Source organism: Callospermophilus lateralis, chromosome 6 (assembly GCF_048772815.1).
Source record: "Callospermophilus lateralis isolate mCalLat2 chromosome 6, mCalLat2.hap1, whole genome shotgun sequence".
Taxonomy (NCBI): Eukaryota; Metazoa; Chordata; class Mammalia; order Rodentia; family Sciuridae; genus Callospermophilus; species Callospermophilus lateralis.
The window spans coordinates 125,480,668-125,500,989 of NC_135310.1; the positions used below are offsets into that span (position 1 = coordinate 125,480,668).

Sequence of the window (20,322 nt, forward strand, 5' to 3'; positions counted from 1 at the left end):
GGAATATTGTATGCCTCAATGTGTGAAAGCATTTTAAAGGTCTTTTAAAAGTGACACAGGGAAATATCCTCATTTAGGAAAATATTTAGGAAAATATTCCTTACTGAGGTCACAGAAAATACTGATAGCCACTTTCCATTTATGAATTTCTCTTCACCAAGAGTTGTCACTAAGAAAGTGAAGAAATAAGTCAAATGGTGGGAGAAAGTATTTGCAGCATATATTATCAACAAAGAATAATGAAAATAAATTCTAAAGAAATCTACATTACTCATCTCTAGAAGATCTGGAATCATAAATTCTGACAAAATTCAAGTGTTGACAAAGAGGTGGAGCACCAGCTAGCCTTACATAGTGCTATGTAAATTTAAATGTAGCAAAGCAGTTTGTAAAACAGTTCTTACTGAACACACGCCTTTATTATAAACTATTCTCTAAACACTCAGTTTGTATTAGGAGCACAACATATATTGTAGAACATATAATATATATTACCTCCTTTTTGTTCATTACTATGACTTCCCTGAATTATATATTTTCAGATTAAATATTTTGAAAGATCTTGTATTTATATTAGTTAACAATTGCTGTGAAACAAATTCTCCCCAAGTTTCGCAGTTTAAAACAATAAATGTTTAATATCTCAAAATAAGCAACTTAGCTGAAAGCTTCTGACTCAGAGTTTTCTCACAAGCCTCAAAGGTTTTGGCTATGTCTACATCATGTCAAAACTCAGTGGTGGAATACATTGGTGTCACTGGGCCTCAGACTCTTTGATTGTTGATCAGAGACTCAGTTCCTTGTCACTTGTACCTCTCCAGAAAAAGGCCTAAGACATAACAGCTGAGTTCCTTCAGAATGATTGAGCAGGGAAATGTGCCCAAGATTGAAGCCATAGTCTTTGTAACTAACATTTGAAATGACATTTCACTATTTCTGTCATATTCTATTTGCTAGAAGTTAAATGATAATAGTATCTTCTTGGCTTTTTGGCTAAAATCAAGTGTAGCATTTATTCTTATCAATTTAAAATATGATATGATAGTAATTGGAGTTTTAGAGCAGCGGGCACTTGCTTTGTCCATTAAATGCATAGACTTGATATTGCATGCAGTACCTCCAAGAATGGTGCAACACACCCCACAAAAGAAGTTAAATTACAAATCCAGTCTATACTCAAAGTTTAGACATTATAAAAAGTGATGAATGCTAGGAGGTGGGGATCATTGGGGAACAATTTAAAGTCTGTCTACCATACTACTTTTATGAGGAAAAGAAATAGTATTGAGCTGAATTTATTTTTTAAGAATAAATTAATTTGATCAAATTATGATATATGTATCTATAAATCTACCACAGTGAAACCCACTATTCTGAATAATTGATATGTACCTATATAATATGAAAAAAATACTGTAAAGGAGTCAGTCTTAGTTACATTTATTTGCCATTTTTAATAATTTATCATTCATTTACTTAGTTTTTCCTATAAATATCAATTTATAAAAGGGTATTTGATATTACTGATGTAGTATCACAAGTAATTTATATGATGAATTATAATAGTAAAGTGTTCTAGTTCACTAAAAATCATTTTACTGGATATCAATCACATGGAAAATCAAATTTTCTTTTTATCTCTCATATCCATAGTTAGTTTTCAAATGTATGTAACAAATCTATGTAGAGATCCCTAAATTTGTAAACTATTTTTTTAATCTGGCTATTTAATTTGAGTACAATTACACAGTGTTTCATAAGTTATTTTCCTAGACAAGTTGCTCTCTGCCTTTGTATTTTGTCATCTTATAACTGTTCAAAATTCTGTAACTTCTCTTGTTTTGAATCCTCTATTGCCCACTCAGTGATAAGATTAGGCTTTGCCCAAGGAGGAGCCTTATTTTAATATCATTAGCATATGGTGATACCACATATCAAGAAGGACAAAATGGGGATTATAAACCTGCAAGGGAGGATCAAATGTGTTTATGTTGAGAGGCTTAGGGGAGATTTTGTACTGCTAATTCTCAACCTAGGGTAAGAATAAAGTTGAGGTTTCTGAAATTTATTCTTAGACTTAGATAAAAGATTACTACTATTTTCAGTTTGCATTAAGAGGATCTTAAGGGCAATTTTTGGAAAAATGTTGTATTTGGGCAGCATTCTTGGCAGAGGTGGAACGAGGAAGGGAGGACAGTGAAGAAGAAATGATGTTAAGCAAGAATGGAGACAAACTTTGGTCTCACCCTATGGGAGTCCTGGAGCATACTGTATCTCAGAATTGGTTTCATCTTGAGGTACAGAAACTAGCCTTTTGTCACCCTGTCAGTCAGTCAGTCAGTCATTGGTCTCTCATTGATTGCCCTGGAGAAAGGAAAAAGCTCATTTTTTGAAAGTCCTGAGGAGTAGCAGCTATGATCAACATTAAAAAAAATCTATCAACATACTAGTAGACTGCAAGGAAGAAGTCATAATTGATTTAATTGTCATAAAAAAGGATTGATAAAAATCAACACATGTTTAGTATGACAAAAATTTTAGTAGAACAGAAATAAAAGGAAATTTAACTATGATATTAAGTGTTTTATACCAAAGAAACTGAGCATCCATATGTAATGAGAAACCACAGAGACTTGCCTTTGGGCCAGTGAAAGTGAGAGGGTAAGAATGTCTACCACCATAGTTACCACTTCATGTACTTTACAAGTATTAATCTGTTCTATCAGAAAGAACACAGAAATATACAATGTATGAATTAAAAAGAAATAGATAAAATACCTTTGTACATGCAATGAGGCTTTATATAGAAAAAACAAAATAGAATTGGCAACAAACTATTCAAGTAAAAGGTGTTCACTAAAGTTGCTAGATAGTGATATAATAAAAGGATAGAATTTATAATAGCAACAAAAGTTATATAGTATTCAGAATAAATTTAACAAAAATACATACACCTCTATGTGAAAGTATTAAGTATTTTAAAGGTATAAAGGAAGATTTGAATAAATTAAGAGTTATGCCACAATTTTGGTCAGAAAGACATTTAAATGTGTCAAATTCTCTTCCAAATAATTTATAAATTTCATGAAATGAGCTTTTAAAATTTTTATGAAAGCAATAGTTTTCACAATTTTCTAGGTTAATTTTGAAAAAAATTAAAAAGATAAAATTTTTGAATATGACATTAACATTTTAAAAGTCATAATATAAAGTCATGTTCATTCAAAATAGATTTTAGAAAAGGATAGAAATCATTGTTTAATAAGAGGGATATCACAATGAATGGTCAATGTTTAGGAGTAGCTAGGAGCAACCAGATCACTAAATACAGAAAAATAAAATTAGATTCTTGAGAATTACAAATTAATCTACATTCACTTAAAATGAACTCTAAATGGATGAAGAAGAAACATCTTGAAATTTAAAACTATAAAGTTAAAATAAGACCATAAAAGTATATATTTTAAACATATCCTTAGGGATAATCTTTTAATCAAACTTTGAAGTATCACTCATAACCTGAAAAATTATGGATTTTATTATGACAAATTAAGATTTTCTTTTTTATGAAAGACATTCTAGATAATGTACAGAGAACTGATTACTGGAAGGTATTTAGAAACACAAGCTTATAAGTAGTCAAAAGAACAAGAAAAAACAGGGAATCCAAATAACTGAAAAATATCTTCCGGATATATTCAACATTGCTGGTAATTTGAGCAAAGCAATAATGAGTCACTACTTCATATTCATTAGATTTACAAAAAATAGAAAATTAGATAATGACAAGTAACTTTAGTAAACTTGTACATTACTGGGGATGGTACAGATACAATTAAAGAAATAATTAAATTTTGAAGATTAAATTTATATAATTCATCATTTGCTGAAAGCCAAATTTGATTTTTCCTGACTTTCTTTCTGCTTTTGAAGAAGTGTCCTCTGATTCTGAGGCACTTCCAGGCTGGAAGATAGTTATAAAAATTCTAATGTTATCTTTAGCTTTCATGTTATCTTTGGAGAAAAAGAGGACAATAAAATACCATATCCCAGGCTGGGATTGTGGCTCAGAAGAAAAGCACTTGCCCAACATAAGTGAGGCACTGGGTTCGATCCTCAGCCCACATAAAAATTAAAAGGTATTGTATCCACCTACAACTAAAGAATAAATGTTTTTAAAAAATATCAAATCCCTGAAGTGCTCTTCTCTGGTTTCAAGAACCTAGCCAAATTAAGAAAGCCATAAGAATGAGCCTAGGCCACAATTTCTGGATAAAGATTATCTTGAAGGACACTGGCTTTCCCTCAAGTACGCTAGAAATTAGGGCCAGTTGTGCTATCTGTAGAAAGCTACTTTCTTGCATATATTCCAAGTTCCTTGGGATGCTGGTCATAAAACTGGACAAAGCAATCAAAGCTATTTGTATTACTGCTTCTGTAACCTAATAATTGAACACATAACCTCTCTCCCCACCCCTGTGATAACTGTGTGGAAAAGCATGGTGGACAGGAAAGTGCTTGTCCAGTTGGCCATCAGACATTGAGAGGGATTGGGACACTATTTTCAGGTAAAACACTGTGTGAAATGGAAGTGCACCTGTCCAGCCTTTCACCTCTGGACTTTATGGAAAAGCTCCTGTCTAACCCTTCACCACTGAGTCTTCTGGTGAGTATTTTTTGATAAATCTTATGTCTCACATTCCATTTCTTGGTGTCTCCTTTGGTCTCTTGGTAAGCTATTTCATTGCCCTAACACAACTGAGCTGTAGATGGTATAGCTTCCCAGGGTAATAAACTTTCCCCAATATATGCACTCAGAAATAACAGAAATATATTCTAAAGTCATCAAGGTGGCATTAGAAGTTAAATTGTTTTGAAATGGCTTAAAATCATAGCAAGAAGATGGAGAGGGGAATTGATAGTTATGGTGGTAGGATAAATGGACAACAAGCATTATGCTTCAGAATAACTTTCAGTTACATTGTTTGCGCCCCTTATCAATAAATTGAAAATCTTACATGATGTTAAAAATATCACACCTCCATTTCAAATGAGATCTCAAGAGATAGAGATACTAGCAAGTTTATCCAAAGGCAAGGTTCACCAACCTACATGTAACTCATAAAGAGGTGGATATTTAGGAGTCCAATTTGGTGGCTGAGATACATCTCTCTCTGTCTCTCTGTCTCTCTGTGTCTCTCTGTGTCTCACTCTGTCTCTCTCTGTCTCTCTCTCTCTCTATATATATATATACATATATATATTCATCAAATATACAATTGTGCTATGTAATGTCTTCCCACTTCCAGAAGGAAATGAAAGTGATTCCAAAATAAAAAAAAGATTGGGAATATAATTTAAGGTGGAAAAAATCAGAGAGCTTGACATTTACCCTGAAAATTGAGAGTCCAAAGGTGAGTGCATTGTGTGAGTGCAAAGTAGCAAGAAGCCAGAGAACTGCCTTTGCTCTGATGATGGAGAGAGGATGCAGGTTGCTTATCATTGGGTAGATATGGCCCAAAGAGGTGTGATCCACCTGGAATAAGTTTTGATTTCACAGACTTCCTGAAACAGACCAATTGTAGTGAGGCTGTGTGTGTGAGCTATGTGCATTTGAGTTTAGGAAGGGACTGCTCTGGCAGTGTACTGCAAATGTGCCTTTCCTCTTGCTCTGCCTGTGATCCCACACAGCACCCTAGATGGGTGTGACTTGCCAAGAGGTCAATCAATCTGCTGACCACATGACATCACAAAGCAAGACTCCATCTTTGAAACCTTATTCCCTGCCTTATTTGGTGAAGAACATTCCACCAAACCTTCCTTGTGTGTGTCCCCCTCATAAAATAAAAAGAATCCAGGGGCATACTCCTATTCAAGCACTGCCCAGCTGACCCTGGGTGTCACTGAGCACTCCCGCCCTAGACCTTAGAAACTCATTTTCGTGTGCTGCGTGGTTTCTTCACCAACTTCTTAGTTATTGATATAGCCAGCTCCTTTGAACCCAGCTCATTCCACCAGCCTGGCCAGCTGGTGACAACCTATAATGGCAGCAAAGTGGCTGGAGATAAAACAAATTCTCAGGACTGAGCAGGAATCAGAGTTATCAGTTTCAGGACCTCTGTGCTCAGAGTTCCCAGAAGTGTGTCTTCAGGGTCCTTGAAAGAGTCTCACAAGATATGGAGATCTTTCACATATATATGGCCTTGTCCTTGCTCACCTCTAGTCCCACCCACAGGCATGCAGGGTTCACAAGACTCTCTGTACTCAGATGGAAGTCAGCTGACAGAGACGCTCCAGAGACAGTTATTATGTGCCACTTCTTGTGCTCATAAAAGCAGTTCCACATCAGGCTCTAGGTTACTGAATGGTAATCTTTGCTATGTAGTTTTGATCACAGGTAAGTAGTTTTTGATTGCTTAATGATAGTTCATTGCTTTCAAAAATAATGTTTTGCCTTGCTTTTTGGATGACACACTAAGTGTGTGTGTGGAGGGGAGATCGAAGTGTAATGACCAAAGGGCTTCCCAGGGAGGGAAAATTCAAACTTTCTGACCTATGCTTTGAATGACAGAAGTAGATTCAGAGGGTGCGAACCAGGGAGCTTCCTTCCTTTAGGGCAATTTCTGTATCTCAGAGTGGACATGTGCTAACTTACTGATTCTTTACTGGATAAAGGACAGTATTTTTATATATATAAAAAAGATATAAAATGCCACTGGATTTCAGAAAATATTGTTAGGAAAACGCTGTGTGGTTTTCTCACAAGAGACAATCTTTCATAAGGATATAACATCATTGCATGCTTGCTATGCCTATTTTACATGCTTACTATGTGATTTCAGATGTAAATAAGGGATTGGACAATATACTTTTAGGAAATTCTTACAATTTAAAGATTCTACATTTCTTATTTTCCTTTATTATTATTATTATTTTAATAAAGGGCACTGAGCTTTGATAGAGTGACTCATGCCTGTGATCCCAGGTACTTGGGAGGTTAAAGCAGGAGGATCACAAGTTCAACCTCAGTTTTAGCAACTTAGCGGAGATCTTCAGCAACTTATTAGCCCCTGTCTAATTGTAAAAAAAGGAGTGGGGATATAACTCAGTGGTAAAGTGCCCCTGGGTAAACATACTGCAAACAGTCAATAAAATTTTTTTTAAAAAAGATGCACTGAGTCTCTTAGAAGTGAAAACATCAAGACTGAGACACTTCATGAATTTTCTGGGAATCTTTTCCTGTGGGTCCTGAGTAGGCATCCTTGAGATCTTACTATGATGTAAACCCCTGAAAATACCCCCCCATCATCCATTTGTCCTCAAATCCTAAAGAAATCCTAAATGATTTGTGGCCAAATAAGTAATATAAGTTACAAAAATCAATATGTTTTGTTTAAGTGCCATAGTTGAGATCTAAACAAAAGCCTCAGCATTCCCCAAGGGAGAAACATCATTTTCAACTGATGAGAAAGGTAGATTTTAAGGTGAACTTTGAAAAAATACATGAAGATTGGAAGACAGAAATAGGGGCAGAAAGAAAAACTTGAAGGTTGAATATAAAATTAAAAGGAATATTCTGAAATAATGTATTTTGTCTCAAGGCAAATAACGTTAGAGAATTAACATATTAGTTGTTTTAATTATTCCATCTCGTCACTTTACCACGTGACAGCTCCCTAATAGATTAGGACACAGAAAAATGTGTTTTGAACTAAGAAGGAATTATCTCAGGGCACAGTGGGCTTGGGAAGTATCCTAAATGGTAAAACAAAAGAATCAGGATATCCCTGGGAGAAAACAGTTCTTTCTCTGAATATGTAATACATGCAAAGAGGGAGGCAGAGCAGCTGGATCAGTGTTTCCTCTGTCTCTCACCTGACAGCTCATAATGACTGTGTTGGTGACAGAGGATTGTCATCAGCAGGATGTCTTTTTATGAGTAACATAAAGTAAGAAAATTGTTTTTTTTTGTATTTTTATCTTTTGCACCATTGTTCATATACTAACTGTGATTCAATGCTTCTTTGGATTTCTTCATATTATTATTTTACTTATCCATCTTCTTTTCTGGCATCTCCACATAGCAAATTAATTCTACAGAACTTAAGAATGTTGGATTTTGTGTTCCCTTATCTCTTACTCCATTCACTCTCATCTACATGATAGTTTTGAACACCTTTCATTTACAGATGTGTTACAAATGTCTGTCTCTAGTACATACCTCTCTCCTGAGGTCCAAACCGCAACTGCTTTTTGAGACACTTTATTGGACATCTCAAAGATGTCTCCAGTTCACTGAGACCACCAATGAGCCTCTGATCCACCTCTAGATCTCAACTGTTTCCTACTTTTTTTATTTCAGTGAGTGACTCCACTAAGCATTTACTCATTCAAACTAGGACTCAGATCAGCACAGTGCACCCATTAAGGTTAAAATCTCTTTATTTAGTTTTTTTTCTTGTAGTATGAGCATATATTCCTACTTCATATTTGCTGTGTGTCTATGTGTGTGAATGTATGTGTATGTGTGTGTGTGTGTATGTGAGAGAGAGAGAGAGAGAGAGAGAGAGAGAGAGAGAGAATTGGAAGAAATGAGATTTTTTTTCATTAAAAGCATTTAATATATGTCAGTAATAATGATTAACCTTAATTCATCTCTATTTATCATTTCATACCAGAACTTTAAAGATTCTATCTCCTAACATCTCCTAATGCCTCTGATTATTTCCAACCCAGGTCTCACCACTCTGGTGTGAAGTTCCATGACCTTTTGTCTGACAGAAATAGAGAACTCAATGAGCTTGTCTTGCTCATTCTTGCTTTCTTCTGTTTTATTGCCCACACATTTTACAGAAAGACCATTTTTAGAACATGGACATCTTACATTCTTGTAATATATTCCAATTGCTCTTAGAGTCTAATAGAATACTTCACACTCTTGAAATAGATTCCAGTTGTTCCAGATGATTCTAACCTTATCAGAGCAGTCTCCTGTCCTTGCTCCTTTCCTTCCAGGCTTCTTGGATTTCCTTTAGGTCTCACATTACCTCCAATCTCAGGACCTGTGCATATGTTCTTATTTGTATATGGAAAGTTTTCTACATTCACTTTGCCTTACCTACTTAACTTCTGTTTATTATTCAGATTTCAAGTCACATTTTCTCTTGGAAATTTTTGGTAACTAGGTTCCATACTAGTCTAACCCTTCTGTTTTCTACTATAAAAAATTATTATAGCTTTTATTAGATATTTTTAAAATTATGCATAATCTTCAATGTGCATATTCCTGGAGATAAAGTTAAATTCTGTTTTTCTTATTTTGTCTTTAGTACACTTTGTCTTTAGCCATATAATTTGTACATTATATGGCTAAAATTTAAAATGTATAAATTATATATATCACATATATTATATATAATTCACATATTAATACTAATTATTTTATCTTTAGTACATACTGCCATATAATTGTTGAATAAAATGAGTAGAAAGGGTTCCCAGGAGTAGAAATAAATGTTAAAAAAATGTGAAAGGGCTGGAAGATATTAGGAAAAGCAAAGAAAATAGATTAGAGAACAGCAATTTTGGATTGAGAGAAAATTATACTAGAAAATTCATTTGGTTCTAGTAACAATGTGAGATACTATATTATGAAAATTTAAACCTTCATCAAATTTTTCATCTACTTCCACTGAAAATGTCCACAGTAGTACACAAGCAGTGAGAACATCAATTAAAACAAAAGTACAAATGTACTACATTCCAAACTTGAAATTAAATGTATGTTTTTTTTTCTGTAGGCCAGGATAATCAATAAAACATATATTTGAATAAATATACAATATGTACTTTTATTTTTAAACATGGCATTTTATTTATGTTTTTGGTTTCTGTAATTTGTGTGAGAGCTCAAACTACAAAATTAACTATTTTCCTTGAGTTTGAGTGAATATTTTTTTTGTGTATTTTACTGGGTATCAAACCCAGGGTTTTGCACATGCTAGGCAAGTGCTCTACCACTGAGCTATATTCCCAGCCAATAACTTGAACATTTTTAAAAAATTATTTTTCAATTATTATACATACTTATAGAATACAGTGTGGCAATTAGATACATTTACATAATAATTATCCCCACAATTTTACCAAAAATTTTAATTAACTGACTTAAGCTAAACTGTGGAATAGTATCCTTAGTAACCAAACACAAACATTTAATGTTCATTTGGGCAAATACGTGAACAACTGCACTGGATTTTTATTATTTAAATAAACACATTGAAGTGAAAGACCAGATATTTAGTAACAATTAGATTTAACCTTCAAGATGCTGTGGCATAAATTATTAACATTTGGGAGCACAAGTCATAAAAGTTTGTGACTACATAGTTAAAATACTTTAATTGTATGAACTTAAATTTCATTAAAACCAGAAAAGTATTTTTAAAGAGGATTCTGTTGTCATTAAAGGGAATCAAATTTTCTACCACTCAATGTATGTATATTGAGATAAAAATGTATTTTCACCTAGCTAGCTGTGTAAACTCTGCCAGATATCTTTCTTGCTGAAACTCTGTTTTCATCTGGAAAATGGCAATGATGATATTACTTATCTCACTGGACATGTGTAGAGTAAATGAGATGACATGTAGAAAGTGCTTAGAGATTATTGGTAACCTTCTCCACACAGCACTTAAAATGATTTGTGTAAACAGCAACAGAATCTTGAATAAACCTAATGGCTCTTGAATTTTCCAGATAGATGACCTGCACCAGTGGGTCTCTTTAAAAATTTGTAGAAATACAAGTAACCTGACCCCAAATTCAGAGAATCTAATTCAGCATGCTTATTATTGAAATTTATTATAACAGAAATAAGTAAATAAAAAATACAAATGTTCACCACTAATAACAGTGGCTTTTCTTAAACTACTTCTAACATTGAGCAATCTTGTTGATTAGAATCTGAGATGTAGGTAACAAACAGGTAAAAATGATACATAGTTGCATGCTAATTTTTACTTTTAGATTACTGAAGATTTTCTGTTACACCTAATGTCAGACCAACTTTCCTGACTTATTTCAAAGTCAGGATGCTGTCACACTAAAGATCATTAATCCCTTATCACTTATGTAAGTTCTACAGAATTAAGATAAATTATTTACAACTCAAAGGTCATATTTCATAGGGTTTATTGTCCTGAAAATCTATTACAATGCAGTGCTTAAGGAAAAAGCAGGTTAAAATACATACTTTTCTGATCCACATTTTGAATATTTACATATGGAAAACTGATCTGAAATGCAGACACAAAACATTTCTGTGAACATTAAGTACTATATTTATTAAAAATTTTTTGGGGGGGCTGGGGTTGTAGCTCAGTGTTAGAGAATTTGCCTAGCATGTGTACAGACCTGGGTTTGATCCTTGACACCACATAAAACTAAATAAAAAAAATAAAGGTATCATGTCCATCTACAACTAAAAATATTTTTTAAAATTATTTTCTATATTTTCAACATATTCTAAAACAAACACATTAATTTGAATCAGAAAAAAGACAAATTTTGTTCTGCATTTAAGGATGGAAAGGAGGAGCAGAGATAGATTTGCAGAAAGTAATGAAGACCAGAGAGATTCTTCTGTAACTATTTCTGCAACACATGTGTACACATCACCAAGAAAATATAAATAGGCTTGACAGAGGTATTAACAGATAATCTTAGGATGTACATTGCCCTTTTGTGATTTGCTTTTTTTTTTAAGTGTTGATGGACCTTTATTTTGTTTATTTATATGTGATGCTGAGAATCAAACCCAGTACCTGACACGTGCTAGGTAAGTGCTCTACCAATGAGCCACAACACCAGCCCTTGTGATTTGCTTTTAGTTAAAAATGTTCAGTGCTGTTACACCTAATATCTTATACAGGGAGATGATTTTCAAGTGAAACACTGGAAGTTTTTACATATGTGTTGTGTGGCCGGTATGAATCATAGTTTATGAGTGTTGCTCCTGTGGTTTACTACCAGATATAGATAGTAATATTTTATCTGTACCATTTTGCTTTCCTGTTTTTAAGACCATTGCTACTGTAGCATATGATTATTGTAATCTATGCTTCTCTTTGCCCAGCTCTCCAGAGGAAACCAGACAACATTATGGAAGGAAAGAATCAAACAGCTATATATGAATTCATCATCTTGGGATCTCTGACATAAATGAATTGCAGTTTTTACTATTTACCATCTTTTTTATGACCTATATATGTACTTTGGGAGGAAATATATTCATCATCTTGGTGACAATGGCTGATCCACACCTACATACACCCATGTACTATTTCCTAAGGAACCTGGCCTTTCTTGATGTCTGCTATACCACCACCAATGTCCCACAGATGATGGTACATCTTGTATCAGAGAAGAAGAGCATTTCCTTTGGGGGATGTGTAGCTCAACTTTTTGCATTCATTTTCTTTGTAGGATCAGAGTGTCTCCTCCTGGCAGCAATGGCATATGATTGCTACATTGCCATCTGCAAACCCTTAAGGTATTCAGTTATTATGAACAAGGCCCTGTATAATCAGTTAGCAGCCTCATGTTGGATTGGTAGTTTCCTCAATTCAGTGGTGCACACAGTACTGACACTCCATCTGCCATTCTGCAACAACCAGATTAATTACTTCTTTTGTGACATACCCCCTTTGCTGATCTTGTCTTGTGGGGACACTTCTGTCAATGAACTGGTGTTGCTATACATTGGAGTCTTCATTGGTTGGACTCCTTTACTGTGCATTGTCCTTTCCTGCCTTTACAAAATCTCCACTATCTTGAGGATGCACTCTTCAGAGGGGAGATGCCAAGCCCTTTCTACATGTGCCTCCCACCTGGTCATTGTCCTTCTCTATTATGGCAGTGCCATTTTCACATATGTGAGGCCCATTTCATCTTACTCATTGGAGAAAGACAGACTGATTTCAGTATTGTATAGTGTTGTTACTCCCATGCTGAACCCTATAATTTACACATTGAGGAACAAAGACATCAAAGAGGCTATGAAGACAATAGGGAGAAGGTGGCAGCCACCAAGTCTTGATATGTAATGTTTAGGACAAGATTAAGGATAATAATTATTTTGATATGTAATCTCAAAATAATAATCTTATATTAGAATTTAAGTTTTTCACCAATCAGCTGTTTCTCCTGACACTCAAAAACTGCCTGAAATGCTGGGACAGAGATGAATGAATTGGCACACTCCACATCAAACGTACATGATCTTGAGCTTGCTTTCTTTTTCCCCCTCGTTTTGGCACTAGAGATTGAACTCCTCAGTCCTTTAATTTTTTTTTTATTTTGAGATAGGGTCTCACTAAGTTGCTAAGGGCCTCACTAAGTTGTTGAGGTTGGCTTCAAACTTGCTATCCTCCTGCCTCAGGCTCCCTAATTGTTGGGATTGCAGTTGTAGGCCATTCTACCTGGCATTCTTGAACTTTTGCTAGTTCCACATGAGAGACATCAATCTATTCTTTTTAGATGTTTTCTTCTTATCTATGTTTTCCATTCTTTATTCTCTTTCCAAAAATGGTGGCTCTCTACCATGTAATATTTGTTGGATGAACTTCATCATTTGGTACTTTATTTCCTATATGTGGAAGAATGTGAAAGAAGCTTCTCTTACCATATTTCTCTTTTCTTACTACTTAACTCATGTTTTTGTCCTTTTTTTGGTTCTTTTTAATAAAACATCATCACCAATATATAAGTTCACATGATTCTCATTTTGACAAAGAAATATGATGAAATGGTGTCTTATCTCCAGATCTCTTGGTAATTAATTTTAATTTTGTCATTTTAAATTGGCTAAAGCCAATTTATCTTCATATTAGAAAGAAGATAGAGTTTCTTAATCCCAGTTTAAATTCCTTACTCTATTCAAAAGGTGAAATATCCCAAAAAGATTTTTCTAGGAATAAGTCCACATGACAGATTACTTAACATAATCTTAACATAACATTAGGAACATTTTTTATGAAAATTTAGAAAATATAATCAGATAAAAATATAGAAAATTTATGTTTTATAGGAAGGAATAAAAATTTTAGTAAGATGGCAATTAAAGGTAGAAAAAAATAGAAATTACATGTTTAAAATATTAAATTACTGCTTTTATTTTTTATACTGTTTAAAAACACTTCTGGTTTGCACACTATTCCTTTAACTATGATTATTTGGTAATTTCTGTATTAAGTATTATGTGTATTACCTATCTTATAACCTATGTCCTGTAGAAACCCTAAGTAATCCTTCCCTAGGTAGGGCTTGGTTCCTGGCTCTACACCACCACTATGACCATTTCCTTAATTTACAAATTATATCCTACCAATCATTTAAACAAAAACTTCTCTATTATTTATAATTTTGTTCAAAACACACTTTCTCCCAATCACTCCATCTGGAAGTATTTTCTCTTCCTTTTTAAGTCACAGGATACTATGCAAGATGGTGGGGGTTGGAGTGGTAGCAAGAGTTCCCTGACTATGCCATTTAAATTGCATCTTTTTACCCCCTAGTAATCATTGATAAACCCAATTATCACAACTTATTAATAACAATCATCAATTTATTATTATCTGATTTATGTGTTCAATTCACCTTTTGATTGTTAGGGTCAAGAGTAATTCCTGGCTTATAGGAGCTTTTAAAGAACTTCTATTGATAAAGATTAAAGTAACAGGCTATCATGACATATACTATAGTATTTGTGCATGAAGTCTTTACTGTCTAACTGTAAACACACTTCTAAGGAGGACACAGCTTATAAAAAGTATATATCTTGGTATTCCTCACAGTCCATAGTTTGATGGTTTATTCAATTTTGGGTAATATTACAAGATATTATGCTTTTTGGGTAGATGAATAAAGCAGTTAGTGATGGATATAATTTAGTTAGTTATTTTATTGGATTTTTTTTTCATTATTGAGCTGAGTTTTTTAGTATTTTGTTGAGAATTTTTTGCAACTACATTCTTCAGGGATATTGACTTACAACTTTCTTTTCTTGCAATGTCCTGGTATGGCTCAAAGCCAGTATACCAAGTATCAGGATAACACAAGCTCTTTAAATGAGTTAGGAAGTATTCATTTTTCTTAAATATTTTGGGGGGTGTTTGAGGATTTTTGTTAGTATTTCCTTTTAAAAGAGTTTAATAGAACTCAGCAGTAAACTATCAGGTCCTGGGCTTTTCTTTTATGGAATTCTTTTGATCACCTTATTTGTTATTGATCTGTTCCAATTTTCTATATCTTCATGATTCAGTATTTGTAGTTTGTATGATTTTTAGAAATTTATCTATTTTTTGTTTTATAATTCCAGGTTTAAAATTATTCAGAATAATCTCTTATGATTCTTTGTATTTATGTACTATCAATTGTAATATTGTCTTTTTCATTTTCATTCTTTTTCTTAGTCTATATAAGAGTTCATGGATTCTATTTTCTAAAATACCTATTCTTAAGGGGTTTTTTGTATTTTAAACTTTCTTGTCTTTATTTTACTTATGTTTGCTCTGGTCTTTATTATTTATTTCCTTCTAAGAACTATGAACATCTTTGTTACTGTTATGTAGTTCTCTGAGTGATAATATTGTTTATTTGGATCTGTCTTTGATACAAGTGTTCTTTGCTATAAATTTTCCTCTTAGAACTGCTTTTATCTCATAAATTTTGTTATGTTGTTTGTTCTTTGATTTTCATTCATCCTAATATTTAAAAAAATATTTTTAAAAAGTTTATTTGCCCATTGTTTTTATGAGAAGCATGCTAATTATTTTCCATGTATTTGTGAATTTTCTGAAATTCCTCTGTTGTAAGTATGTAGTTTTATCCCTCAAGAAATATACTTTTTGTGATTTCAGTTTTCTTAAATTTGTTGACTTGTTCTTAGGCCTAACATATAATGTATCTTGGAGAATGTTCCTTGTACACTTGAAAAGGATGTGTATTTTGCTGATGTTGAATGGAATTTTCTTTATATTTTTGTTAGCTCCATTTTATCTAAAGTTTACTTTACGTGCTATGTTTCCTTATTCATTTTCTCTCTGTTGATCTGTTCTTACTAACATTTGCTACTGTTAATGTATTACAGCCTCTGTCTTCCTTTTAGTCTAGTAATATTTGCTTTACATATATGTAGGTGCTTTTATTTTGGGTGCATATAATTTTATAATTTTTAAATTATCTTGATGTATTGACCCTTTATCATTACTTTTTTTCTCATTTGACAATTTTGACTTAAAGTCCATATGATCCAAATAAAGCTACTCCTGCTCTCTTCTGATTCTTATTAGTATGAAATATCTTTTTATTTGAATCCATGCACTTTCAATCTATTTGTGCCCATATACATAAATTGAATCTCTTGTAGGCAGCATGTAGAAGGGTCTTATTTTTGTTGTTATCCATTCAACCACTCTTTATATTTTAACTGGAAAATTTAATCTATTTATATTCAAGGTTATCATTTGATAAGTATGAACCTACTTCTGCATTTTTAAAGTTATTTTTTTTGGTTGCTTGGCAGATACTTTGTTTATTTATTTCCCTCTTGCCTTTTGGCTTTGTGATTAAGTGAATCACTCTAGAAGTATACTTTGATTCCTTGCTTTTCGTATTTTGTGTTTATATCACAGATCTGTACATTCTTTTGATATCATGAGTCTTAAAAGAAATCTTCTATAACAGACTGTTTAAGTTGATAATGTCTAAAATTTGATTGCATAAAAAAACTATGCTTAAGAAAATCCTTTTAAAAATAAACTGTAGTTTTAATCCACAATCTTAGAAAGTTAATGAAAAACACTTCTTTTTTTTATAGTTTTGCCTTTTAACGTTGATACTAAAAATATATGATTAAAACACCATGATGACATTATTAGGGTATTCTGAGTTTTTATTTATTTTTATACTTTCCTATATTTTCATATTATTCATTAATTTAAAAATATAAAAACAATGGGCAAATAAAATTAATTAATTAATTCAACTTGCAGTACTACATTTAGCATTTTTCATAAGAAAGGTCTGGTGGTAATGAACTCCACCCACTTTGTTTTTCTGAAGGACAGCTTTGAAGACACAGTAATCACAGTATTTTTTTTTTTCTGTTAGCACTTCAAATATGTTGTCACATTCTTTTTTTGACCTATAAAGCATTTATGAAAAATCCATGCTAGGATTACTCGAACTTCCTAACATGTCATTGGAGTCTCTACTCTTGCTTTCAGAATCTTCTCTTTATGCTTGATTTTTGATAATTTGATTATTACATGTCTTGGTTAGTTTTGTGTGGATTGAATCTAATTGGAGAACTTTTATCTTTATGTACTTGGATATTTATCTTTCCCCCCCAAAATTGGAACAATACTATTATTTAATTTTCTTGAGGTTCATAGAGCTTTCTTAAAGAAATTATTTCAAATTATTTGTTAGGCTGTTCATATATGTCCATGTTTTAGGGTCAGCTACTGGGAGATTACTATGGTTTTTTTTGGGGGGGTGGTATTTTATCTCTTTGATGTGTGTGTGTGTGTGTGTGTGTGTGTTTCTTGTTTCCTTACATTGATTTTTGCACATTTGAAGATTAAGTAACTCATTCTAGTTTTTGTAAGTTGGCTTTGTCTGGGACACCCTTTAGCAGTCAGCCTGTCCAGATGTATTGACCCATCCTTCTGGTTTTGCCCAAGGTTGGAATTGCTTCTGGAGTCCTTGGGCAGGATGGCCTGGTGCCTGGGTTAGCAGGTACATGGATCCTCTGGGGTTAACCTGATGTATGAGTGTGTAGGGATGGCCCTGCAGCTTGGTTTCAGGGGACCTCAGACTGAAGCCTGGTATTGAGATAAGCATTAAGACTGAATCTTCAGAATATTGCCAAGCTGCTGGGATGGATCTGGTGCCTGAGTCCATTGAGCTGGGTCTGGACTCTGAGTTCATGGGGGCTGAATTGGCACAGGGGTGGACCTGGAGCTTGAGTCTACAGGGGTGGATGTGTTTCCTGGGCCCATGGTGGATGGCCTGGAGACTGATCTGCTAAAACATACCTGGACTCTAATTCCTCTGGTGCCCCTGACCATGGGGCCAACCTGTACCTATTGGAGCAGGTACAGAACTTAAGATCATCAGGGTTTGATCTGGTCTTGGGATCCTCACACTGCTAAGAATGTTATACGGTGCTAAGAAAAGGCTTGATTCCAAGGCCACTGAGGTTGACTGGTAGTGGACAAGCATGGAGACTGAATTCACTGCACAATTCTCGAGGTCAGGATCTGGCCTGGCACTGGCACTTCTCTGTGGCCTCCCCAGGAGTCCACAAACACTGGTCTGGAATTTGTGGCCAGATGGACCTGCCTAGTCCAGAGCAAAGTCTGGTGCTCACTTTCTTCTCTTTCGCCATATATATGGTAACTCTGTCCAGGTCTCAGGGGTGTGGTCAGCCATGTGATGAAAATTTGTTTTTCCTACACTTTTAAAACTCACCTTTTCTTATTTCTGCACTAAACCCAAATGCTATTCTCTAACCCACTTTCATTTCATGGAGGTATTTTATATATGCAAAGCTGTTCAAATTGATATTTATATGAGCATTGGAAAGTCCTGTTCTGTCATCTTGCTGACATCTCTTGATGTCCTATTTTTCTATAGCAAAAAAACTAATTGTACTTTTTCTTTAACAATCACGCTCAGTTCATCATGTCTTCTATTAATGATTTGGCACCATTAACTACTGGGGATTTAATTAGTACTCTGCTTCCCTTTTCACCCCACTTTTATAACTCTGCATCGTTTCTCTTCTTTAAAAAAAATCAAGTTCATTTTGGTATCATTTGAATACCACAAAATTCAGCATTTTAAACACATATTAAGCTGGTATTGACAAATATTTACTGGGTATTACTGCTATCATGTTGCTGTACCTTTCCCTAACTCAAAATGCTTTTCTCATGACTCTTTCAAATAACTCCCCTTGGCATCACTCCCAGCCACTGGCAACTGTTACCTTCCTGTCAGCAAGAATATTTTTCCTACAATATTACATGAATGGAATCATGAAGTGTGTGTATTATTTGTTTCTGGATTCTTTCATTCAGTGTGACACTTTTGGAATTTATCCTATTTATGGAATATGTAAATAATTGTTGCAACTCCACTAGTGAGTACTATTTCATTGTATGGATACATCATCATTTGTTTATCCATTCATTAATCTGTGGACATTTAGACTGTTTGAATTTCAGCTATTCTAAATAAAACTAATATATTCTTGTGCAGAAATTATCTCTTTACTCCTCTTTAGTAAATATATAAAATTATGTTTCTTGGTTCAAAGCTATTAGCAAACCAAATATGTTTTTGCTCTTGCTAATTTCACTGTAAACAATTGTTTTTTTATGCAGAATTTAAGACAATAAGCCATACACTACAGGACAAGTGGATATTATGCTGATTTCCAGTGCTAATACTGATCCTAATTAAATGGAAGGGATAAGTGTAAAGCATCCAGTATTTTAACCCTGCTGTCTAATATTTAGTCATGACCCAAGAAAAGACAGCATCCCTCTTAGTGTCCTGTGACTCTTGTGAGTCACCTGATCTCCCAATCACAGGGATCCCCAGGCTCCTAGAGAACAATAGGAAGAAAACCAGTAGATAATCATTGGCTTGTTTTTTAAAATATGAATTTGATATACTCATTCATCCATGTATTTCTGATTAATTCAGTAATTCTACAGGTGGTCATTTTTATTAAAATAATTAATTAATTTATTAGTTTGTGCCTTATGATTGTACCAGGCAGATGGTAGTTGCTTGCTTATACAAAGTGAAAAGTCATTCTGCCTGAGCACTTAAACTCAAAATCAAGTAGCTTATGACAAATGACTGCTTTACAAAATGGGGTAACTCAGGTTTAGACACAGCCTGAAAACTGCTGTTCAAAGAGTAACTCAGAGCAGGGCATAGTCTGCTCTCCACACCTATACTGAAATTTTGAAATCTGTCTTGAAATGAAGAATGAGAAAAGCAGGATTGCCTCTTACACAGAGATATGGCACACACTATACAAAAATAACTTTAAATAGTATATAAGTTATTATTATTAGAGAGCTTAGCAACTTAGCAAACCAGTTTAGTTACTTCTACAATATTCTATGACAACAATCATGATTAACAGCATTATATCCAGACTATCAGATATTTAAAGCTTTAGAGTAAAACATATGATATCATTGCAAAACAATAGTTATTTTAACTAGAGGTGAAGAA

The 20,322-nt window shown here is 33.7% G+C and overlaps 2 pseudogenes; both read left to right on the forward strand.

Moving 5' to 3' along the window:
• Positions 1 to 973: 973 nt before the first annotated feature.
• On the forward strand, positions 974 to 1,139 carry LOC143402643 (U2 spliceosomal RNA; annotated as a pseudogene).
• Positions 1,140 to 12,162: 11,023 nt separating this feature from the next.
• LOC143400785 (olfactory receptor 5V1-like) lies at positions 12,163 to 13,106 on the forward strand (annotated as a pseudogene).
• The last annotated feature ends 7,216 nt before the right edge of the window (positions 13,107 to 20,322 follow it).